The sequence below is a fragment of the Rhodamnia argentea genome, chromosome 5 (genome assembly GCF_020921035.1).
Source record: "Rhodamnia argentea isolate NSW1041297 chromosome 5, ASM2092103v1, whole genome shotgun sequence".
Lineage (NCBI taxonomy): Eukaryota > Viridiplantae > Streptophyta > Magnoliopsida > Myrtales > Myrtaceae > Rhodamnia > Rhodamnia argentea.
The window spans coordinates 16,097,189-16,121,393 of record NC_063154.1 but is presented as its reverse complement, the minus strand read 5'-3'; the positions used below and the strand labels follow the sequence as shown (position 1 = coordinate 16,121,393).

General features: G+C 38.2%; 2 long non-coding RNA genes across 2 annotated transcripts; both read right to left on the bottom strand.

The window, feature by feature from the left end:
• Window positions 1-3,957: 3,957 nt before the first annotated feature.
• Window positions 3,958-4,844, bottom strand: LOC125315039. The gene is made up of 3 exons (XR_007198409.1): window positions 4,689-4,844; window positions 4,269-4,386; window positions 3,958-4,076 (listed from the first exon to the last, which is right to left on the bottom strand). It is a non-coding gene; the product is annotated as an uncharacterized LOC125315039 (long non-coding RNA).
• A 4,864-nt stretch (window positions 4,845-9,708) lies between these two features.
• Window positions 9,709-10,661, bottom strand: LOC125315037. Its single transcript, XR_007198407.1, has 3 exons — window positions 10,530-10,661; window positions 10,110-10,227; window positions 9,709-9,876 (listed from the first exon to the last, which is right to left on the bottom strand). It is a non-coding gene; the product is annotated as an uncharacterized LOC125315037 (long non-coding RNA).
• Window positions 10,662-24,205: the final 13,544 nt, after the last annotated feature.

Below are 24,205 nucleotides of genomic sequence, written 5' to 3'. Positions count from 1 at the left end.
TTGATTTCTCAATCTCAAATTTAAAGTCTAAACAAACTGAAAGTGAGAGAATCATGGATCAAAATCCCAACAACATATCTAACTACTTCCTAAAGACTAGGACAACGTGATTTTATTAACTGAAACAAACTAAAGAAAAAAAGAAACGTATTCAAAGAACACGTGCAGCACTGAAGCAATTTTATAACAATCTCCGAAGACGAATGCATGAACAAAGACTTTTTCTTTATTGTAATTTAAATTTGAGATTCTTTATTGTAGAGTCATAATTAGGTGAATTTATCAAGTGTCTGTTCATGTACAGTAATATATATATAGTGATTGTATGAGTCTTTTATAGAGGCTTGTTCATTTATAGAGGATGTTCAAGAGTTGTGTAACAAGCCTATATAATGGTGTGTCTTGTGACCATTTTTTATAAGAGTGAATTGAAGGGAATACAGAAATATGGAAAAGCTGTCTTCGTCTCCTCCTCTTTCTTGAGTGTTTGTTCTTCACCTCTCAATTTATCCCATTAAAGTGGTATCAGAGGTTACGGTTTGTGATCAAGGCATCAACAAATACTCAGCTTCCTCTTCAATATTCTCGTCTTACCAAAGAATTGAGAAGCGAAAACCATGGAAGCTCTGCGATTGTGGCTGCAATTCGTACTACTCTTCTTGTTCGCAGTTGCGGTCCTTATTGGGCTTCTTGTTTACGACCCCGAGATCTTCCAAGCTCATTCACCGACGGTGCATGTGGCCTCTCTTTCTATCTCTCTTCCTCCATGCCGTCACCGTGGTCCCAATCCATCGTTAGCGGGAATTGGAGGGTCGCTCTCTCGATGAGAAACTGGAGGCGGCGGTGTCGGTTAGGCTGGGACCATGCCCAGGTCTTGCTTTTCTACGACAGCGAGTTCATGGCAGGGACGTTCGTGGAGAGGTTCAGCATGGCTCCGAAAGGGAATGGGACTTTGGGGACGGGCACGGCGGCGTTCTCCCACGACATCGGGGAATGGGCAGCTCGGGCCATGGGGAGGGACGGGGGAGACGGCGGAGTGATGGAGTTGGAAGTGAGGTTGCTTCATCACCGCGACGGACGGCGTTATTGGTCGGGGTTGGTATAATTTTGACTGCCGTGGTCTGAAGGTGGGGTTCTTGAGCCAAAACCAAAGTCAAATGGGTTAGCTCTTGAGTGGCTCGCCACACAAGTGCAAATAGGTTTCCATGGTCACTAGCCAGATTTTTTTATTTTTTTTATTTCTTTCCTGTTCGGCATTTTTAATGTTTTGAATTTGAATACGAGTAATTATATAGAAAATAATTTGTTTATGTAAGAAAGCATTTATGCTTATTTTGTGATTACATATTTTCGTACGCATTTGGTAGCAACGCTTTTGTTGCCCTTGTCTTTTACGTGCGGCTTTAGCAGGGTTAGAAATCACCCACGACCACTGAGTTCGAGTTGGAGATGGTCTTGAATGATCCGGTCGGCGTAGTCTTGGGCCACTCCATGAACGACACGCGGCGCAAATGGGTTTCGAAAATTCGCTCTCTTTCTAATATTTTGACAGTGGACGGTCTAATGCCAGCCATAAATTGTTTTATGGCCGGCGCATAACAGTCAAAAAGAAAAAATCTGCAACTTTTGGTGATAAACATAGCACGGTCACACTCTCGTGCATAGTGTGACCATCAACTAATTATTTTCCTATTTCGAAAGTTCAAACTCTCTCTCACCCTCTCTTACATCTGGCTCTGCCTCGGCTGTTGCATCCAGGAGCCGCATCGGCGGCTAGAATGTTGCAGCGCCAAGTTTTGTTCCGGAACACGCACCAGTAAATTCTCGATTGCACGCCGCATGTTTGCAACGATTACCTAAGTTTTTGTTGCGGGGGTTTGATGGGTGCGGTCTCTGGTGTTGAGCTAATTGGGAAAGAAACTGAGCGAATGGACATGTTGGTTTTGATTGGGTTTGGTGCGCAGACGATTGTTAAAACCCCACATTTCAAGAGAAAATGCAGGTCAAGGCTGGATTTGAGCAGATAAAGAGAGTTTTCGAACGCTTGCCCACCGAGTTTGCTGTGTCTTTCCTTCTCTCGCAATATCCACGATTTCTAAACTATTGTCCGGCACCATTCCGTTCTCCATCAATTAGCATCGATTGGTATCGAAGAACTAATTTTCCTTCTATAGCATGATGATCGCGGGCCCAAATTTCATGTCTGGAAGTATACATTAGAAGCGATCAACATGACTTATTTGTAGGGTAGACCCGTCAAATAGGTGGATCGGATTGGGGATGAGCACATTGAACTATCCATGTGGCCGAACACTCACAGCCTAGGCGGGACGACGCAATAATCCGACCCAAATAGATTTGTTTAACCCATTTAATGGCTAGAGGTGGCAAACGGGTGGGTCGGGTCGGGTTTGGGTCGGGTCGTATATAGTCCGACTCATATTGACCTATTTAACCCGTTTTGACCCATTTTTACATAGTACAAATTTAATAACCCATACCCGACCCGACCCATACTTGACCCATACCTAACCCATATTTCTTAAATATTTCTATATTTAACTAAATCATATAGTACTTGTTCTAATAATTTGATTAATAAAATGAAATTGCTAAAACACTTTTATATATAAATTTAGTAAATTTTTTTTATTTTTTTACAGATATTTTTATTTTATTTTTCCTTTTTTTTTTTTTTTTTCCTCCTCCCTCTACAACTCCTTCTCCCTCCTCCTTCTGCAACTCCTTTGTCCGCCGGTTGCGGGGCTTCGGTGAGGGTCGGCAGCCCGAAACAAGTCTGGGTCCCAATGACCTACGGCTCGGCCGATCCAGGCAAGCACCACCAACACTGGACATCCACCCGTTTTGCAGCTTCTGTTCATTGCCGGCCACCACTTGACTCCATAATTACTCTCTTTGGTTCACTATTCATTTCCATCTCTTGGTTGACTTCCGTCTCTTATCTTTAGCTAGATTGATGATGGTGATGGACACTAGACAAAGTTCCTAAAGCCAAATTTAGCTTGTCCACGTCGGTGAGGTAGATCGGGTGTTGCCATCAGCTTTGACGGCAACGAGCTTTGTCGTTGCACTTCAAGGCTATCATAGCAAAGTCTGTCACCGGCTTAATGTTGGAGGATGATGAAGTTGCTTACATAAAAGATAAGCACGACCGCTATTAATTTGCTAGTTATGAACTGGATCACCGATTTGCAGATCTATAATATCCGGAAGCCGGCGTGGATGGCAAAAGGAGAACAGTGGTCGCCGAGACAGATTCACGGAGGGAGGAGATGGAGGTTGCGGGTTGAACTCGTGGCCGTGGCGACGACGGTAGCCATGGCGTAAACTATGATGCTAGTTGAACTGCAGAGGTGAGGAGAGAGAATGAGAAAAGAGAGAAGGAGGAGATTAGATCCAAAATGAACGGCAATGGCTTCGCGATCGTGGGTTGGCATAGAGTTGAAAAATGAGTTAAAATATGGGTCAATAAAGTGACCCATATTTTAACCTGTTTTTTGGACTTCAGCTTTTTTCAACCCATTTTAGCTTATTTTAGAAAAAAGTGAGTTACCCACGTAGAATAGGGCCACCTCAAACTAAGTTATAAAATGGGTACATGACCCATATTGCCGGCTCTATTAATGGCTCATTTATTACAATGCAAATTTAGTGACCCATATCCGACCCGACTTATACTCCTAAAAACACTTGCATATTTAATCTAATCTAGGAAAATTCATACCCAAATTGAGGTAACAGTGCGGAATAACCGAATGCGAGAGAGAATGAAGAGAGAGTCGTAGAAATGAGTTGGGCCAAAATAAATTGTAAATGCAACTCATTAATTGAATATAACTAATTCATTTGACAAGTCAACCCATCAAATATTCATAAATAAATCGGTTTATGACATATTTTGACTAGTCTATTACAGGATTAGACAACATATTAGCATAGATTGAAATGTGTGTCTGAAATGACGCTGCACTTACGCTCTCCGATCGGCACCGACGCAATGGGGTCACAGACAACAGCAATCCTCCAAGATACAGCAACAACACAGAGCTGCAAGGCTGCCCAATGATGGAAAAATAGAGCAAAGAATAGTGTCAAATTTTGAATGGGATGGCTTTCAATGCTTTTAGTTCTCTAATCTGTACCATTTGGGGTGCAATCCAGTGTGGACAAAAGATGAAATCGTCCCTTAAATTTGGATAAGAAAGAGAGATCGAACAAAAGTTAAATGAGAACGCTCAGGAGCATACCATCCCGCAATGCAGCCTCGATCATTCTGTGGAGGCGGAGGCGGAGGGGGGAGGGGAGGCGCGTACTGCGGAGCGGCGTACTGAGGCGGCGCCATCACCGGAGTCCCCTGGTAAGGGGCTATAGCCACACACATGGATGGAGATTAGCAAACCTTGGCTTCTATAAAGAGCTTATGAAACATGTGACACCGAAAATGCATTCCGGACCATCATTTGATCGATGATCAAACACTTTCCAGATATGATGAACACGGTCGAAATTGTCCGAAGACCTCAGAGAAAGAAAAAAGGTCCTTGCCACAATTTCCGATTAAACAATGATTTAGTCCAAGAAGTGATGAAAACAAGGATGATTTACCAGAGGAAAATGGGAGGATGAAAGAGAGAAAAAAGAAAGGCAAAGTTGATACAAGAACTTACCTTGGCCAGGATTTGGGTATGGGTACTTGGGATCGTTCATGCTGATTTCTGAGAAATTGCAGATAAAAATCTCTGGATCGAATAGAACAAGTGCTGACAGATCAATTTGGACTTGGCCGGATGGGGTTCTCTTTATACCAAGTGAGAGGAAGAAAGAAGGAAAGAAGAGACCGACCAAAGTAAGACACCCCTGAATCCTAGAACTCGGTCACATCTGGGGCAGTGCTCTTCTCTCTTGTTGGGTAATCCCTGTAGCATTTAATTTGCTGTCCCGTTGGAGTAAGGAAAGGTTGCTTAAGGGTTAAGATGATTAGTAAGCGCGTTTTTATTATGTTTTGAATATGTGAATGTTGATCCTTGAATCGAATAGTTTTCTCGAAAAGTGACCCTTTTTCGATATTTGCAAAGTGTCCCGATGCATTCCAACAAGGCAAATTAATACTGAATATTGGACTCCTAAATATTGTTCTCCTCATCGGTACATTTGACACTTAGCAATTTCTTGAGCAAATCATAAATATAGAAATGAAAATTTGGCATGAAATCTCTCGGATTTGGAAAATATGAATTTATTTGGCTGGCTTGGCATTTGATAGTTCCGATATGAATTGGGATAGAATAAGATAATACAGGATTAAAAATCTCTCAGTTGTGTTCTTTCTCATCAAGGAATTAAACCAAATTTTCATAATAAGGAATTAAATTAAATTGACTCCTCTCGTTAATGGAGGATATCAAGAAGAATCGGGTTTTGTGAAGAATCTAGAGCACTTGCTTTTTTAGAGAGAATAAATTTTTTAAGACACCTCATTTTGGTAAAATTTGAACCAACTATGATGACACAACCAAACTAATGGTAAGTACATTAAGTAACTATATCTAATATAGTGCCAGCCATGTCGTCGGCTAGCTGGCCTTCATGTCAACAATTTCGAGCCAATTTTGGCCATAAGGACTATATTAATAAATTTGATCAAAATATTTAAGACTAAATTGATCAAATTGAATAATTTAGGACTAAACTGGCCATCATATAATATGTTTAGGACTGTTTGAACAATTATCTTGTGCACTTTGTGATTGAAAGTGTTAGAGGCCATTATGATAGTTCCTTTGATTATGATATTATGATACATTGTCACTTAGATAGTCAATTCATAAAACTTGTAGATGGCCTCGTATATTCTTAATCTTAACACATACAAAGATCACACAATCCACTCATCCGCATAAATCAAGTAATGAATTATGTATTATTGTAACCATTTCTTTCGGATACAAATAGCTAAAAGATGTTAGCAGGTACTATAAGTTTGGACTTGAATATATTTTACTCTAAATGGAAACTTGTGAGTTTGACTAAGCAATTAGAGTTTGTTCATTATAGTTTCGCTATATTCTAACAAAACTGAAAAAAGGATAATTTTAGGCTCCGTTCATTTTGTGCAACATGAATGATATAGAAATATCTTTCTAAAAATAAGTGTTTGTATTGATTATAATAATTAGTTAATGAAAAATATTTTCACTATTGCCAACAAATTATATCTAAATATTTTCATAGATAATAAAAATGTTTGTTGCTGATTCATTGTAAGCAATGCAAGCGATCATTTTTAGAATTTTTTTTTTAAATTATTAATTTTTGGTGGAACGAACACACCCTTAGGCTTTGTTTGTTTCACGAAAAATGTTTCGAGAATATGTTTTCCAGTATTATAACAAATTTTTTTTTATGTTTGGCTAAAACCTGAAAATGAACTGAAAAAATATTTTTTGCAATTTGGTATTGAAAATCGGATTTAATTTTCCTTCGTGCACATTTTTAATTATTTTTTTATTTTTAATTATTTTTATTATTATTATTTTTTTGAAGAATCAAAATTTTAATTTTTTTTTTTTTTTTCTCTTCCTCCTTTATGACCCGCCGGCGACGACCACATGCAAGCTCCAGCTCGCCAAGATTTGGTATGCGCATTCGTTGTAAATCTTGTTAGCGTGGCCCAAGCTTCTCATTGGAAATTTTAAAATATTAAAATCAGAATTTATCTACGCATTCGACGTCTACTTTAAAACTTACGTGGGGGCTCAAGATTCTCCTTGGAAATTTTAAAACTTATGTGGATAACATATAAGCCCTAAAGTTTTTATTGTGTGCTACTGCTTTTCAATCTAGAGATTGTGACTTTCGATCCATTTTGAATCCTTCAGAATAATTACAAACAATTCTTAAACCTTTTGGACTAAACATTTAATTTAGCCAATTGTGTCTTAAACCTTTTGAAAATTTGCCAAAGTAGTAATCCCATCAATCTTAGCTAGAAAATCGGTGATGTGGATGCCAACTGTCCTACATGGCATGGTCGGCGCTAACGTGGACAATTCATGCAATTATCTCTATTTAATTTTTCTTTTATTTTCTTTGCATTTATTTCTTTTTTTTCCCATTTCATTTTCATTTGTTTTTGTTTTTGTTTTTATTTCCTTAGCGGGTCTACAGCCTCGCCGGTTGTCGGCGACGGTTGCCGGGACACCCTCGCCTGGCCTGGACTTGGCGAGGACCGCAATGCCCACATTGTGCTCTGCTAGGGCCACCAAGCCCTCGCCCATCGCCAGCCGGAGTCATGGCCACTTGCCAGATTTTTTTTATTGTTGTTCCGAATTCTTAATGTCTTAAATTTAGACACAAGTAATGATAGCGCACACCGTCGATGTGAGAAAACATTGATAGTAAAACTCACAGTTGAGAAATAGAGGTGGAGAAGTACATAAAAGTTGCAAAAGAGTATACCGCCGTCCCGAGCGGTCGTCGGTGGGAACTGCAGAGCCACTCTCTTGGTGAGAATCCACAGGCGGCACCATCAATTAGGCAGGGACCACGGCAACATCATGCTTTTCTACGACGAGTTTGTACGTGGGACGTTCCCGGAGAGGTTCAGCATGGCTCCGAAAGGGGTCAAGACTCTAGAGACGGGCATGGCCGCGTTCTCCTATGACGTCGGGGGAATGGGCGGCTCGAGCCAAAACCAAAGTCAAGTGGGTTTGCTCTTGAGGGTCTCGCCACACAATTCCAAATAGGTTTGCATGGCCGCTGGCCAGATTTTTATTTTTCTTTCCTATTTGGTATTTTTAATGTTTTACATTGGAATGCGAGTAATTAGATAAAAATAATTTTATTTATGTAAGAAATAATTTATGCTAATTTTGTGATTACATATTTTCGTACGAATTTAGTATGAGGGCTTTTGTTGTGCCCTTGTCTTTAAGGCGTGGCTTCAGCAAGGTTTAAATCCGTGGACACAATTGAGTTCAAGTTCGAGATAGCCTTCGAGGAGCACGTCAGCCTAGTCTCGGGCCACTCAAAGAATGACATGCGGTGCAAATGGGTCCCACTGCACAGATTCAAAAATCCCACCCTTTCAAATAACCTGAAACCGGGCAAGTTCCCAGTCATGTGTATAGAAGCAGACAGAAGAAGATTGCACCTTAATGTAGACATTGCTGCCCGTGGCCGCGGTTCTGGTCGTGCTCTATCATTTCGACCCCTGGTCCTTCGAAGGTACCATGAGCCTCTCTCTTTCCTCTGTGCCGTCACCATCAGTCGTCCGCGGGGACTTGAGCGTAGCTCTATCGGTGAAGAACCATATGCAGCGGCATCCGTTAAGCTGGGACCACGCCAAGGTCATGCTTTTCTACGGCAACGAGTTCGTGGCGAGGTTGTTCCTGGAGAGGTGCGGCTTGGCTCCGAGAAGGGAGGGGGAGTCTGGAGACCCCGGGCGTGGCCGGGTTCACCCACGGCGTCGGGGAATGGGCGACTCGGGCCATGGGGAGGGGGCGGGGAAGACAGCGGAGTGATGGGGTTGGACCTGAGTGTTGCTTAGAAATGATGACGGCTCGCGTTGTTGGTTGAGTCGGTATGGTTTCGACTGTCGTCCTTTGAAGGTGGGGTTTTCCAGCCAAAACCCAAGCCAAAGCCAAAGCCAAGTGGGTTTGCTCTCGGATGGGTCGCCACACAAGCACACCTAGGGGTTCATGGCCACCGGCCAGATTTTTATTTTTGTTTTTTTTTTTCGTATTCGGAATTTCTGCTGTTTTTAGTTTGAATGCGAGAAATTAAAAAATATGTCGTCATCAGTACATTAGTTTGTTTATGCAAGACAGAATTTATACTAATTCTATGATAACATAATTTGCTATGCATTTGAAATTAGGGTTTTTTGTAGCCTTGGGCGCAAAAACATGCTGGTCAATTGAGTTCGAGTTCGAAGTAGTCTCAAATGACCATATATCAATGCAGTTCTGGCCCCTCAGTGATTGAAACATTAAGAGGAGGGTCTCACTGGATAGATCCGAGAACTCATTTTCTATCTTGAATAGTGGTGGTTTACTTTAGACCACGAGGGGATGAGTGTGATAATTAGTTGGTAGAACTTGGAAGAGTTCTTCGAGATAAGAAAATTCAAGTCAAGAACAGATTTGAGTGGATAAAGAGAGTTTTCCAACACTTGCCCACCGAGTTTGCTGCGTCTTTCCTTCTCTCGCGCATCTACTGTTTCTAAACTATTGTGCGGCACGATTCCATTCTCCAGCAATGAAGATCACGGGTCTAAATTTCACGTCCGGATTATACATGTGAAGGGATCGGCATGGCTTAGTTGAAGGGTAGATCCGGCAAACCGGCGGATTGGGTCATAAAAGGTCCAACTGAAATAGACCCATTTAACCGGTTTATGACCCTTTCATTTCAATGCAAATCTAGCTTCCTATACTAGATCGGATCCATTCTTGACCTGGCTTATACTCCAGAAACACTTACATATTTAATCAATATAGGAAAATTCATACCCAAATTGAAGTGAGAGAGCGGAGTGAGTGGACACGAAATTGAGTAAAAGCGAGATAGAGAGAGCCATAAAAGTGGGTTAAGTCTAAATAAGTTGCAAACTCAAGTCAATTACTGAATAAAACTAACACATTTAACAAATCAACCTATTATGTATTGGTTAAGAAATGAGTGATCAAGTCTATTACAGGCTTGGCTACATATTAGCATAGTATAGGACCATAGTAGATTGAAATGGGTGTCTGAAATGACACTGCACTTGTGCTCTCCGATCGGCCACCGACGCAATGGGGTCACAAGCAACAGCATTCCTCCAAGATACAGCAACAACACAAAGCTGCAAGGCTTCCCAATGATGGAAAAATAGAGGAAAGAATAGTGTCAAATTTTGAATAGGATGACTTTCAATGCTTTTAGTTCTCTAATCTGTATCATTTGGGCAGTTGGGTCCTTCAAAATTTTCCCTTTTTCCCTTTCTTGGGTTGCAATCCAGTGTGGACTAAAGATGAAATCGTCCCTTAAATTTGGATAAGAAAGACAGATCGAACAAAAGTCAAATGAGAATGCTCAGAGCATACCATCCTGCAATACAGCCGCGATCGTTCTGTGGAGGTGGAGGCGGAGGAGGTGGGGGAGGCGCGTACTGCGGAGCGGCGTACTGAGGCGGCGCCATCACTGGAGGCCCCTGATAAGGGGCTATAGCCACACACATGGATGGAGATTAGCAAACCTTGGCCTCTATAAAGAGGTTATGAAACATGTGAAATCGAAAACGCATTCTGGACCAGGATTTGATCAGTGTTCAAACACTTTCCAGATCTGATGAACATGGTCGAACTTGTCCAAAGACCTCAGAGAAAGAAAAAAGGTCCTTGCCATCATTTCCGGTCAAACGATGATTTAGTCCAATAAGTGATGAAAACAAGGATGATTTACCAGAGGAAAATGGGAGGATGAAAGAGAGAAAAAAAAAAGGCAAAGTTGATACAAGAACATACCTTGGCCAGGATATGGGTATGGGTACTTGGGATCGTTCATGCTGATTTCGGAGAAATTGCAGATGAAAATCTCTGAATCAAATAGAACAAGTGCTGATAGATCTATTTGGATTTGGCCGGCCGGGTTCTCTTTATACCAAGTGAGGAGAAGAAAGAAGGAAAGAAGGAAAGAAGAGACTGACCAAAGTAAGTCACCTGAATGCTTAGACTCGGTCACATTTGGGGTAGTGCTCATCTCTCTTGTTGGGTAATCCCTAGAGCATTTAATTTGCTGCCCCGTGGAGTAAGGAAAGGTTGCTTAAGGGTTAAGACAATTAGTAAGCGCGTTTTTTATTATGTCTTGAATATGTGAATGTTGAACCTTGAATCGAACAGTTTTCTCGAAAGTGACCCTTTTCCGACGTTTACAAAGTGTCCCGATGCATTCCAACAAGGAAAATTAATACTGACTATTAGACTCTCTAATATTTTTCTCTTCGTCAATATATTTGACACTTAGCAATTTCTTGCGTAGATCAAACGTACAGAAAAGGAAACCTTGGCATGGAATCTCTTAGTTTTGGAAAATATGGATTTGTTTGGCCGGCTTGACGTGTGGTGGAGCCGATGTGGATTGGAATATAATAAGATAATGTGGGATTAAAAATCTTCTGGATCATGGAAACTGGAAAGTTGTGTTCTTTCTTATCAAGGAATTAAACCAAACTTTCATAAAAATTAACTCCTCTCATTAATGGAGGATATCAAGGAGAATCAGGTTTTGTAAAGAATCTAGAGCATTCGGTTTTTTTAGAGAGAACAAAATTTTTAAGACACTTATTTTTGGTAAAATTTGAACAAACTAAGATGATACAACCAAACTAATGAAAAAGTACATCAAGTAACTATATCTAACATAAATCTTCAGGCCGCAAGACATATTCATTAAAAAAAAAGAAAGAAAGAGGATGGATAAATTAGGGAGAAAAAGGGGAATTTCGAAATTTTGGGGAATAATAAAAAGAAAAGGGATTCACATGACACGCTCACGCTCGTGCCGTCGGTGAATAGATGACTCGGGCCAGGGCGACGGACAAGGACGACAGTGGATTGATGGAGTTGGATAGTCTTGACTTGTTAGATAATTTTCTTGCTATTCTTTGGATGTGAACTAGCAAATCAATTTTCCAGACGGAGGAAGGGATGAATTTTTTTGACGAATATTGGATAAAATGACTTAATTGACAAATCGTCAAAAGTTTTAGGACTGAATTAGCACAATCGAAAGGTGTATGACTAAATTGAAAAATTGTCGAAATGTTTAGAATTAAATTGGACCATTAAAATGTCTATAACTGAATTGACCGCCGTACAATAGGTTTATGAGTTTTTGGATAATTTTTCCATAGAAGAGCAAATTTTCTGACTAGAGATGAATAACTTTGGGGAAAAGTATATGGAGAAGATGATAACCAGTGACCAAAAAAAAGAGAAAAGAAAAAGAGAAAGAAATTAGAAATTTTAAAAACAAATTATAGAGTTAACAAACGTCAATGCCAGCCGTGTCGTCGGATAGTTGGCCTTCACATCAACAATTTTGGGCCGATTTTGGCCGTAAAGACGACATTAACTAATTGTCAAAATATTTAGCACTGAATTGACCAAAGTGAAAAATTTAGGACTGAATCGGCCATCATATACTAGGTTTAGAACTGTTTGGACAATTATCTTGTCCACTTTGTGATTACAAGTGTTAGAGGTCATTATGATAATTTCTTTGATTATGATATTATGATACCCTGTTACTTTAGATAGTCAATTTATAAAACTTATAAATGGACTCCATATTCTTCACCTTAACACATACAAGATCACACAATCCACTCATCCGCATAAATGAAGTAATGAACTAGGCATTGTAACCATTTCTTTCGGATACAAATAGATAAAAGATGTAAGGAGGTACTATAGGTGCATAAGGCTCAAGTAGGTTGGGTACTACAAATTCGAACTTGAATATATTTTACTTGAAATGCAAACTTGTGAGTGTGACTAAGCGGTTAGAGTTTGTTCATTATAGTTCCCTTATATTCTAACAAAACGGAAAAAAGATAATTTTAAGCTCCGTTTATTTCGTGCAAAATGAATGATTTGGAAATATTTTTCTCAAAAAGAATGCTTGTATCAATTATGATAATCGGTCAAGGAAAAATGTTTTCACTATTATGATCAATTTATGTCTAAATATTTTCATAGACGATAAAAATATTTTTCATTGATTCATTATATAAGCGATACAAACGATTATTTTTAGGAAATTATTTTTCAAATTATCAATTTTTCATGGAACAAACGCACTCCTAGGCTCCGAACGTTTCGCAAAAAATGATGTTCCGAGAATATGTTTTCCAGTAAAATAACAAAAAATTTTGATGTTTCACCGAAACCTGAAAATAAACTAAAAAATATTTTCCGCCATATGGTATTGAAAATCGGATTTGATTTTCCTTCATGAACCTTTTTAATTATTATTATTATTAATTTTTTTGTGTTTTATTTTATTTTCTTTTTTCTGAAGAATCAAAATTTTAATTATTTTTTATTCTTTTCTTTTTCCTCTTTCCTCCGTTGTGATCAGCCGGCGATGACCACAGGCGAGCTCCAGCTCGCTGGGATTTGGTATGTGCATTTGTTGTAAATCTTATCAGCTTGGCTCGAGATTCTCATTGGAAATTTTAAAATATTAAAATCAGAATTTATCTACGCATTCGACATCTACGAAATGGATACTCCCAGGAATATAATTGTGAAAGAGGCCCTTTATGATACCCGGGACTAATAGGGAAAATTTAAAACTTATGTGGGGGCTCAAGATTATCATTGGAAAATTTAAAACTTATGTGGATAACATATTTAAGTCATAAAGTTTTCATTATGTGCTTTTCAATATAGAGATCGTGACTTTCGATCTATTTGAATCCTTCAGAATAATTACCAAAAATTCTTAAACCTTTTGGACTAAATTTTTAATTTGGCCAATTGAGACTTAAGCCTTTTGAAAATTTACCAAAATAATCTTTCCGATCAATCTTAGCTAAAAAATTAGTGATGTGGATGCCGGTTGTCCTATGTGGTCATATGTGGCATAGTCGGTGCTAACATGGACAATTCGTACAATTTTCTCTTTTTACTGTTTCTTTTCTTTTCTTCCATTTTTGCTTTTTTCCTTTTTCCTTTTTCTTTGATTTTTTTTTTTTTTACTGAGTGCGTCCACGGCCTCGGCAGTGGTCGCCGGGACACCCTCGCTTGGCCAAGCGAGGGCCGCAATGTGCTCATTGTGCTTGGCTAGGGCCGCCAAGCCCTCGCCCATTGGTGGCAAGAGTCATGGCCACTTGCCAGATTTTTTTTTTTTTTTGCTGTTCCGCATTTTTAATGTCTTAAATTTAGACACTAAGTAATTATGGCACACACCGTCGATGTGAGAAAAAGCACATGCAAATCAGATTCGTACAATAAAAAGAGAGTTGGAATCGCCATTCACCGGATCGATAACGCTTGAGCTCCACCGCGGCATGGAGGTGGAGATCTAGATCTCGTTTTAACTCGGCACGAAGGGTTCAATAGACAAGCTTCTAACGAAGTACCAGATATCCATTTTCGTGACTAGGCACTCAAAAGTAGAACCAAAGAATAGCGGGAAAAATTGTCCGAAAAATTCTAAACTTATTTTACGTTGGCCAATTTAATCTAAAACATTTCAATTGTGTCAATTTAGTCATAGTTCTTTTAAGGATTTGCTTATTTAGTCCTAGACCTTTCGCTTTTGCTAGTTTAAAGATAAACCTTTTGACAATTTGCCAATTTAACAATTCTGATTTTAACAAGAAATAGCCAACATGGCGATCTAGTTAGCGTATGGCGCGCGTCGACGTGGAAAATTTTTGCATTTTTTTTAATTCTTTGAAATTCTATTATTCTTTTCTTCCTTTTTATGTAATTTTCTTTTATTTTTTCTTTCTCTTGTTTTTCATTTTTCTCTTTTTCCCCTTGCTAGCATCAAGCAACAATCGCCCTTCCCCCTCACCTAGCAGAGCCGCCATCGCCTTACCTACGAGGGCCCATACGAGGGCGATCTTGGCCGGTGGTTGGCGGAGGGAAAAAAGAGACAAGAAAAAGAAAGGAAAAGAAAAAGAAAATGAAACAAGATAAAAAGGTTAAAACGAGAAAAAAATGTAGAAACTAAATACTTATACATTGTGTATGTCAGCACTAGTCGTGCCATGTAGCATAACCAATGCTTACTAGACTTTTGAGTTAGCAATTTTCGATAAAAATTGGCCAAAAGGACTAAATTGGTTACTCGCCAAAAGATTTAGTACTAAACCAGCAAAATATCAAGAGGTTTAGGATTAAATAAGCACAATTGAAATGTATAGGACTGAATAGACCGATGTGCAATAGATTTAAGACTTTTTAGATAATTTATCCAAAGAACAAAAGAAATAATAAAAACAAATTATAAAAATAGTTAAGGTCAATGCTAGCTATGTCACATAGGATGGCTGGTATTCACATCAGTAATTTCAGGCCACTTTTTGCTAGAATGACTACATTACTAAATCAACAAAATATTTAGCACTAAATTGGCTAAATTGAAAAAAAAAAAAGTTAGAATTGAAGTGGCCATCATACAATTGGTTTAGGATAGTTTGAACAATTTTCTCTAATTCTTTGCGATTATAAGTGTCAGAGACCATTATGATATTTGCTCTAATTATGGTAATATGATACCTTATTACATAAGATAGTCAATTTTTAAAACTTCTAAAAAGACTCATAAATTCTTCATGTCCATACAGACAAGGATCGCACAACCCACTCTTTCGCATAAATCAAGAAAAATTATGTATTGTAAGCATCTCCTTCAGATACAAATAGCTAAAAATACTACGACTAGTGAAGAGGTACTGCATGTGCAAAAGGCTCAAGTAGGTTGGGTACTGAATTAAATGCAGTTCGATCTTGAACATATTTTACTCGAAATGCGCACTTGTAATTCTGACTGAGCGGTTAGAATTTGTTCATTATATTTTTGTTATAATCTAAAAAAACCCCACAAAAGATTAATCTTAGGCTTCGTTCGTTTCGCAGAAACAAAAATGATTTAGGAAATATTTTTAGTAAAAATGATTGATTGTATCACCCATGATAATAAGTCAACGAAAAATATTTTCATGTCGTGACCACTGGCCGCAACTAGTCTGTGGCGGGACGTTCGTGGAGAAGTTCAACGTGGCTCCCAAAGGGGAAAACTGATCGAATGGACATCTTGGTTTTGATTGGATTTGGTGTGCAGACGGTGGTAAAAACCCACATTTCAAGAGAAGTTCGTGTTCATACTCATTGAAAGGCTTAGGGAGTTGAATCTTGCTGCGTGGAACAGCAATTCCTTCGCTTTCCTACCTTGAATATGGGTAGTTTACTTTAGAACCCGAAGGGATGAGTGTCATAATTAGGGAATAACTACAGCATAACTGCCACAATTTTCGTACGATGCTCATTTGAGTATCATAACATATTTTTTGTTTACTGAAGTGCTACAATTTCTAAAAAAACATTCACTTGAGTACCATAACTTTCAACCGGTTACTTAAGTGTCAATTTTTTATTAAAACGTTCACCCAAGTGCTGTAAGTCAGACGTGGCATAGCACTGGTGGCGAAATTTTTAAAAAGTTATGACACTCAAATGATTGATTGAAAAGTTATACGGCACTCGAGGTGATTAAAAAAAGGTTATGGCACTTAAGTGAACGCCATACATAAGTTATGACACTCAAATAATCGAAAAAAAAAAAAAACTTATGGCACCAAAGTGAGCACTGTACAAAAGTTATGACATTTGTGGTGATCTTATCCCAATAATTAGTTATTATATCTTAGAAGAGCCTAAAGAGAATAGAAAATGCAGGTCAAGAATTTTGTTTGAGCTGATAAACAGACGCTTGCCCACCAAGTCCGCCCACCTAACTGTAAATAGGTAAGGGCATGTTTGGTAACATTTCAGATTCTCCGATTTCTATTTTTTTATTCTTGAGAACAAAATAAAAACATAATTCTGTTTGGAAATGTAAAGTTTTGCAATTACCAACAGCGTTCTTTAGCTCGAAACCTGTTTTCGAGAACAGAATCGGAAAAAAAAAAATCCAATTAGAAATTGTTCCTAGGAATAGAAAGGTTACCAAACGGGTCTTAACACGATTTCACATTTTTTTAGGTTCTCTATTTCATTGGAATTAAAATTCGTACTCCGAATCTTCTCTAAATATAAAAATAGTGGAAATTGAAATCCTGTTCCTTGAGAAATCCGATTTTGTCCATTAAACCAACCCGGCCCGAATACTCCCATGAGGAGCTTATGGGCATGAAAGCAAGCTTCAGGGCGTCGGATAGATTGTCCGCATTTTTTCTTATGCAATTTCCCAAGATGAGCTACCCTTTAGATAGATGAACAGATAAATAAAGACGCATAGGATGCTATAAATCATACTTACGAAGCAACCTATCTAGCACACAAGACATTAGATTAGTGTTAGAATTCTTCATCATTGAATTGAAAAAAAGAAAGATAATTAATTTAACCACTACCTATGTATAATTCGAAAAGCACGCACGCTTGAAATCGTTTCTCCGTCGAGACATTACAGAATTACCAAGTATGTCATTTACCGCGGTATGATCAAAAACACATTAGCATGTGTACAAAGATAGGTTCGAGGAGAGTTGCTTCTCATAATAATAGTTTGAGGAGTGTACTCGCCCCGACCTGCAGTCAAGCCAAGCCTTAAACAACCGGACGACAGAGCTTGATGTCTCGTCTGCAAGCAAAACCCAACCTCACGAAACATACCGGCGATGATCGGCGTTTCCAAATTCCTTCTTGCACTTCCATTTTTTGTGTACTTCGTAACATGGTTTTTAACGTCTTTTTCTTCAAATTTTAATTGTGCATGCCCTCCTACTTCAACAACCAATGCTTGAAGTGATTTAAACTCCATACATACGCAAGGCGACGCAAGTCCCATGTTCTCTGGGTCGTGACTCTTTCGCCACTACCAGCTTCAATTGAACGGTTCATCTTTTCATTAGTCAAGTTGCCTTTGGTACGAGTTCCATCCATATGAGATTGGAGAATAAAAATTAAGCTTTGTATCTCCAGATGATATGCATTACTAGATACCAATTAAAAGAAGCAGAGACTAGTGAACCTTTCTCCACAAATATGTGTTAATCGACTACAAAATGCTAAAATAATCAGAAAGTCACTTCTTGTTTAAAAAGCAATATTCACTGTTCCCCGGAGATCAAGATCAACTATCTTTCAAAAAAAAAATATATTGTTTTAAAAATTTTATTTATTCTTTGCATATTATCGCTTAAATTTGCGTCTTTAGATAAAATAGGAAACTATATCTCAAATCAAACGACTTCTTTTTGCCAGACGATCTGATGGTTTCATCTGAGGAAATCCCACCAAGTAAAGTTTCCCTTTTTATATACGACCGGTGGATATTTTTATACCTAGTTGAGTTTCCCGGAGAACCATGGAAGCTCTGCCACTGCGACAACTAGAAATCACTGAATAAGCTGAGGAGCGGAGAACCATGGAAGCTCTGCCACTGCGACGGAAACTGCAACCTCGCGATCTCGAATTCATCCGAGACGCGGAAAGAACGGTACGCTGTGTTACCGGCTGCGTGCTACTACTCTTGTCGTTCGCCGCTGCCGCTGTCCTCATTGGGCTTCTTCTTTTCGACCCCGGGTTCTTCGGAGCTCACTCGCCGACGGTGCATGCCGTCTCTCTTTCCTCGGCGCCGTCGCCATCCCAGCCGGTCGTCGGTGGGAACTGGGGCACCGATCTTTCAGTGAGAAACCACAAGCGGTGGCGTCGGTTAGGCCAGGGCAATGCCCAGGCCGTGGTTTCCTATGGCGACGAGTTCGTCGCGGGGAATTTCGCGGAGAGGTTCAGCGTGGCTCTGAAAGGGGACGGGAGTCTAGAGACAGGCACGCCGTGTCCTCCCGCAACGTCGGGGAACTGGCGGCTCGGGCCATGGGGACGGACGGGTTAGACTGCGGTGGTCTGAAGTGGGTTCTCGAGGCAAAACCAAAGTCAAGTGGCTCGCCACACATGCACCTGGGTGTCGTGGCCCCTGGCCAGATTTTGTTTTATGTTTTTTTCCCTGTTCGGTTTTTTTAATGTTTTGAATATGAATACGAGTGATTACATCATCTGCCGTGAATACATGTTTTATTTATGTAAGAAAGAGTTTATGCCACTTTTGTGATTGCATATTTTGCTAGGCATTTAGTATTAGGGCTTTTGGTATAACTTGGAAGAGTTCATAGAGATTAGAAAATGCAGGTCAAAAATTGGATTTTGAGTGGATAAACAAGAGTTTTCCAACACTTGTCCACCGAGTGTGCTGTGTCTTTCCTTCTCTCGCGTATCTACGGTTCCTAAGCTATTGTGCGGCACGATTCCATTCTCCATCAATTAGTATCAATTGGCATTGAAAATCTCCCTTCGTTCTGTACCATGATGATCGCGGGCCTAAATTGCACGTTCGGAAGTGTGCATGAGAAGCGATGGACATGGCTTTGGTACAGGGTAGACCTATCAAACAGATAGGTGGGGTGGTCAAATTTGAGTCATGTCATAAATGTCCGCTCTAAATAGACTCACATATTTACTTCAATGTAAATCTAGTGACTCATATCAAACCCGACATATATTCTTAAAATACTTGCATAGTTAAGTCAATATAGGAAAACTTGTACCCAAACCCAAGTGAGAAAGCACAGTGAGTGTACGCGAGATTGAGTGACGGCGAAAAAGAATGAAGAGAGATTCATAAAGTAGGTTGGGTCTATGTAAATTATAAACTCATTTACAACCCATTTAATGAATGCTCATTAAACAACCCAACCCATTATATATTGGTTAGAAAATAGGTTTATGACCCCTTTTGACATATCTATTACAAGGCTAGACTAAATAGTATAGACGAAATGAGTGTTTGAAATGATGGGGCACTTACGAGGGCCCATGCCAGGGTAGCAGAAGGAAAAAAGAGAATAGAAAAAGAAAAGGTAAAAATATAAAATGGTTAAAAGGAGAAAAAATTTAGAAAATTATTAAATTATAAAAATCGTGCAATCAGCACTAATCGTGCCATGTAGCATAGTCGGCACTAACTAAACTTTCAAGTCAACGATTTTTGATGAAAATTGGCAAAGGATAAAATTGATAAATCACCAAAAGATTTTGGACTAAATTAGAAAAATGTCAATAGATTTAGGATTAAATTAGTGCAATTAAAATGTTTAGGACTGAATTGGCCGCCGTACAATAAATTTAGCACTTTTTGGATAATTTTTCAAAAGAACATAAAATCATCTGGAGATGAATAATGTAGGGAGAAGTATATGGAGAAGATGATGACCAGTGGCCCTAAAAATAAAAAAGAGAGAGAGAGAGAGAAGAAAAAGAAAGCAAAAATTCTAAAAAAAATTGCAAAAATAGTTAATGTCAGTACCAGCTTTGTAGTATGGATGGCATTCATATTAGCAATTTTGGGCCAATTTTTGTTGGAATGACTACATTAACAGATCATTGAAATAATTAGGATTAAATTGGCCAAATTAAAAATTTTGGGATTGAATTGACCGTCATATAATAGGTATAGGACTATTTGAACAATTATCTCAAACACTTTGTGATTAAAAGTGTCAGAGACCATTATAATATTTTCTCTGATTTTGGTATTATGATACCAAGTTACATTAAATAGTCAATTTATAAACTTATAAAAAGGCTTATATTATTCATCTTGATACATACAAAGATCAGACAACCCCCTCATCCATATTGAAAATGCCACATGGCATTTTCAATTAATTTTTGAATTTTAATTGGCATTTTTTTTAAAATAACGTGGACTTCAAAATTCAGTAAAAATAAAAATAATAAAATAAAAATTTTAAAAAATAAAAACTAACAGCAAATTTTTAAAATAAAAACCTTATTTAAAATAAATTAAAATAAGCTGAAAAAATCAGAAAAAACTACAAAAAAAAAAAAAAATACCAGGCGGCGAGGGTGGGGCATGGCTAGCGACGTTTACCGAGCCCCGACCCGGGGCCGGCGACCCTTGCCGGCCTTAGGCGAGGGCCTGCGGACCCTCGCCGATGCAATCTTTTCTTTATTTTTTTTTTTGAATTTCTAGTTTTTTTTTTATTTTTCATCTTATTTGCCAAATTATGTTAAATAAAAAAAATCAAAGTTAAAAAAAAATTCCACGGTGGACCACCGGCAAGCGACATCAGCCACAAATATTAATAAAAAAGTGTCATGTCAGAATTCCGGTGGAGCAAATCCGACATGGCACCAAAGTGATTGCTTTTCAAAAAAATTGGCACTGAAATTATCCAATTGAAACTTTTGGCAAGAAAGTGATTTCTGTACACAACTTTTAGCATTAAAAGTGTACTTTTCCCATGTTTAGTTTGTATTTGTGGGATATCTTGAAAATTTTCAATTTATGGAGTTCAACACATTGAGCCTCTTATACAAATATCACCCTAGGCGGCGGTTAGCTCGCACAGAAAATTATATGCCTTAGACCGAGAATACGTAACTTATTCAAAAGTTAAAAGGGACAGGTAAAGAAAGAACACACAAGCTCTAGTTACAAGTTACACATGCATTGAGATACAATTTTCCAAAAAGGAAAAGGTTTAGTACTTAATCCAAATGTTTTGATTAAGAAGGGCAATTTAAAGATGTCACTTAAGTAAATTTTGAAAAAAGTGTAAACAAATTTAAGAGATTGTTCATCAAGATGACTTGATTGCATCTTTTAGTAAAGGTTTGGACTTTTAATCCAACCAATTTAAAAGATTAAGGACTTGATTGTATTTGGTACATAAGTTTTAGGAATTATGATGCCCTTGTCGTCAATTAATTGGTCAAATTCATGTGACAACCGACACGATTCACTTAACCAACAATAGTCTCATGGTTTCCTCTTCTCTTGCTTCCTTTTCTGCTCTCGCTTCGCTAATAAGATACTTGATACTCCTGTAGTTTAAGAGAATTTCAAACTATTTTTACTAATTGAAACTCAATCATCTAATGTTTAAATGCAAATGCGCACAGTTGTATGCGTGAATGACTTATTCACAAATATTTGATGGAAAATTTAAACAAATGTCCTTAGGGAACTTTTTAAGCCTCATTTGTATATTTGGATAATAAAAAATATACCATTTGAAGAAGATAACTTATTAACATGGGGAAAACTGTAAAAAAAGGCCTCAACCTTTGGCATTGATGTCAATTTAGTCACAAACCTTTTATTGATGCCAATTCAATCATAAATTTTTTATATTAATGTCAATTGAGTCCATTCCTGCTAGTTTTGACTAGAAATCGCTGACGTGGACGCCTGTTGTCCGACGTGGCACAATTGGCGCCGATGTGCATAATTTTAAATATTTTCATAATATTTTTTTAATTTTTAAAGTAAAATTTTTATTTTTTTTTCTTAGCTTTCTTTCCTTACACTTTTTTTTTATTGGCGGTCGGCAAGGGTCCCCAGCCGACCATTGCCTGCCTCAAGAGAGGGCCGTGAAGCCCATGCGTAATTCCCTATTAAAGGTTTATGGCTTAATTGGTACCAATGCAATATATTAATGACTTTTTTGACGATTTTTTTTTATTTACGTGTATAATTCCTTTTCTTATTTTTAAAGTATCTCAACGAATGTTATTTATATTTCTAGTTTACTTAACGATTTCCCAAACGAGATCCTAATTCAATTGATAAAATCATTAAAATAAAGGAAAGTCACAGGCCAATTGTGAAGATCTAAACTTTGGTCACGCGCAAACTACTTATGTACATGATTAATCAATCCACAGGATTAGAAAATAGGTGATACAATTTTATTAATTACTACAGAACTACTTTATATGTAGAAACAAAAGAAAAAATTATAGGAAACCAGTGACAAAACGTAATTATTAATTATTCTCCTTGCGAATTTTCAAATTTTAAAATAAGAATTTATCTACGGATTCGTTATCTACGAAATGGATTGTACAAGGAAGATAATTGCCAACGAGGCACTTTATGAAATTCGGGACTAATAGGGGAACTTTTGAAAGTTATGATGATAATATATTTAAGAACTAAAATTTTTATTTCAAGCTTTTCAATCTAAAGATTGTGACTTTGGATATATTTGAATCCTTCGGATAATTGCCAAAAAAGCCTTTAACCTATCTACAAATGTTGATTCAGTCCCAAACCTTTCATTTGACAAATTGAGTCTTAAACCTTTTGAAATTTCGACAACCAAACCAAACATCACTTCCCGAATTAGACTACCGGTGAGGATCGGAGTTACGTTAAAGCACTACATTATCGTCTCAACTTCAAGTTGAAACCTTTTAAAGATGCCATGGATATATGCGAAAGAGAGATGCTTCTCATGATTATAGCTTGAGGAGTGTACCCAACATGCAATCGAGTCAAGCCCGAAACAACCGGCTGAAAGAGCTTGTTGTTTCATCCGCAAGCAAATCACATCCTGACAGAACTTACTGACAACGACGATCGACATTTCCAAGTTCCCTCTTGCACTTTCCATTTTTTTTTTTTTTGGGTACTTCGTAACATGATTTTTAACATATTTTTCTTCAAATTTCAATTACACATGCCCTCCTACTATTACAACCAATGCTTAAAATGATTTATTTGTCCAACTTCCTATATTAGAGTGCAACTAGATTTTTCTTTTTGTTTAGGAATCAAAATTCTTGTGTGATTCAAAATTTCTAATTCTCTGAGGAGCTGTCATGTGATTATTAGCAAGTACAACTTTTCTTATTTCCAATTCTTGAGACATCACTGCATGAATTCTAATCATTTCTGCACAACGAGTTTAAAACTCTAATGAAAAGTCCCGATTCTTCAGAATCGTATAACATGCATAAGCCTCGTGATATGATTTAAACTCCATATCTATGCAAGGTGTCGCAAGTTCCATGTTCTCTTGGGCCGTGACTCCTTCGTCACTAGCAGCTTCAATTGAGCCGTTCATCTTTTCATTAGTCAAGTTGCCTTTAATGCGAGCTCCATCCATATGAGAGAAAATAAAACTTAAGCATCGTATCTCCATAGCGATAGAATACCAATTTAAATTTGACGTCGAGAAATATCTCTTTAATTTCTTGCTTGCAATCAATAGAAGCATAGGTTAGTGAACCTTTCTCCACACATGACTTAACCGATTTACCAAATCCTACCGCAATCTGAAATCCCGAGTATTGCTAGAGATTCAGTTATTGTTTAGGAAGCGATATCCACTATTCGCCGAGGAGATCAATATCCACTATTTCAAAAATCTCAGGGGAATCCTTCAAAAATTGCTTGTTGTTTGTATATAAATATTCATTGTTTACTTCCTTGTGAAGTCGTCGAATTTGAGGAGGTAACTAGATATCACTGAAGAAACTGAGAAGCGAGAACCATGGAAGCTCTGGGACTGCGACTGCCCCGGCTGTGGCAGCCACGGCGACCTCGCGATGATCTCGAATATATCCGACGGTGGCAGCCACCGCAACCTCGCAGT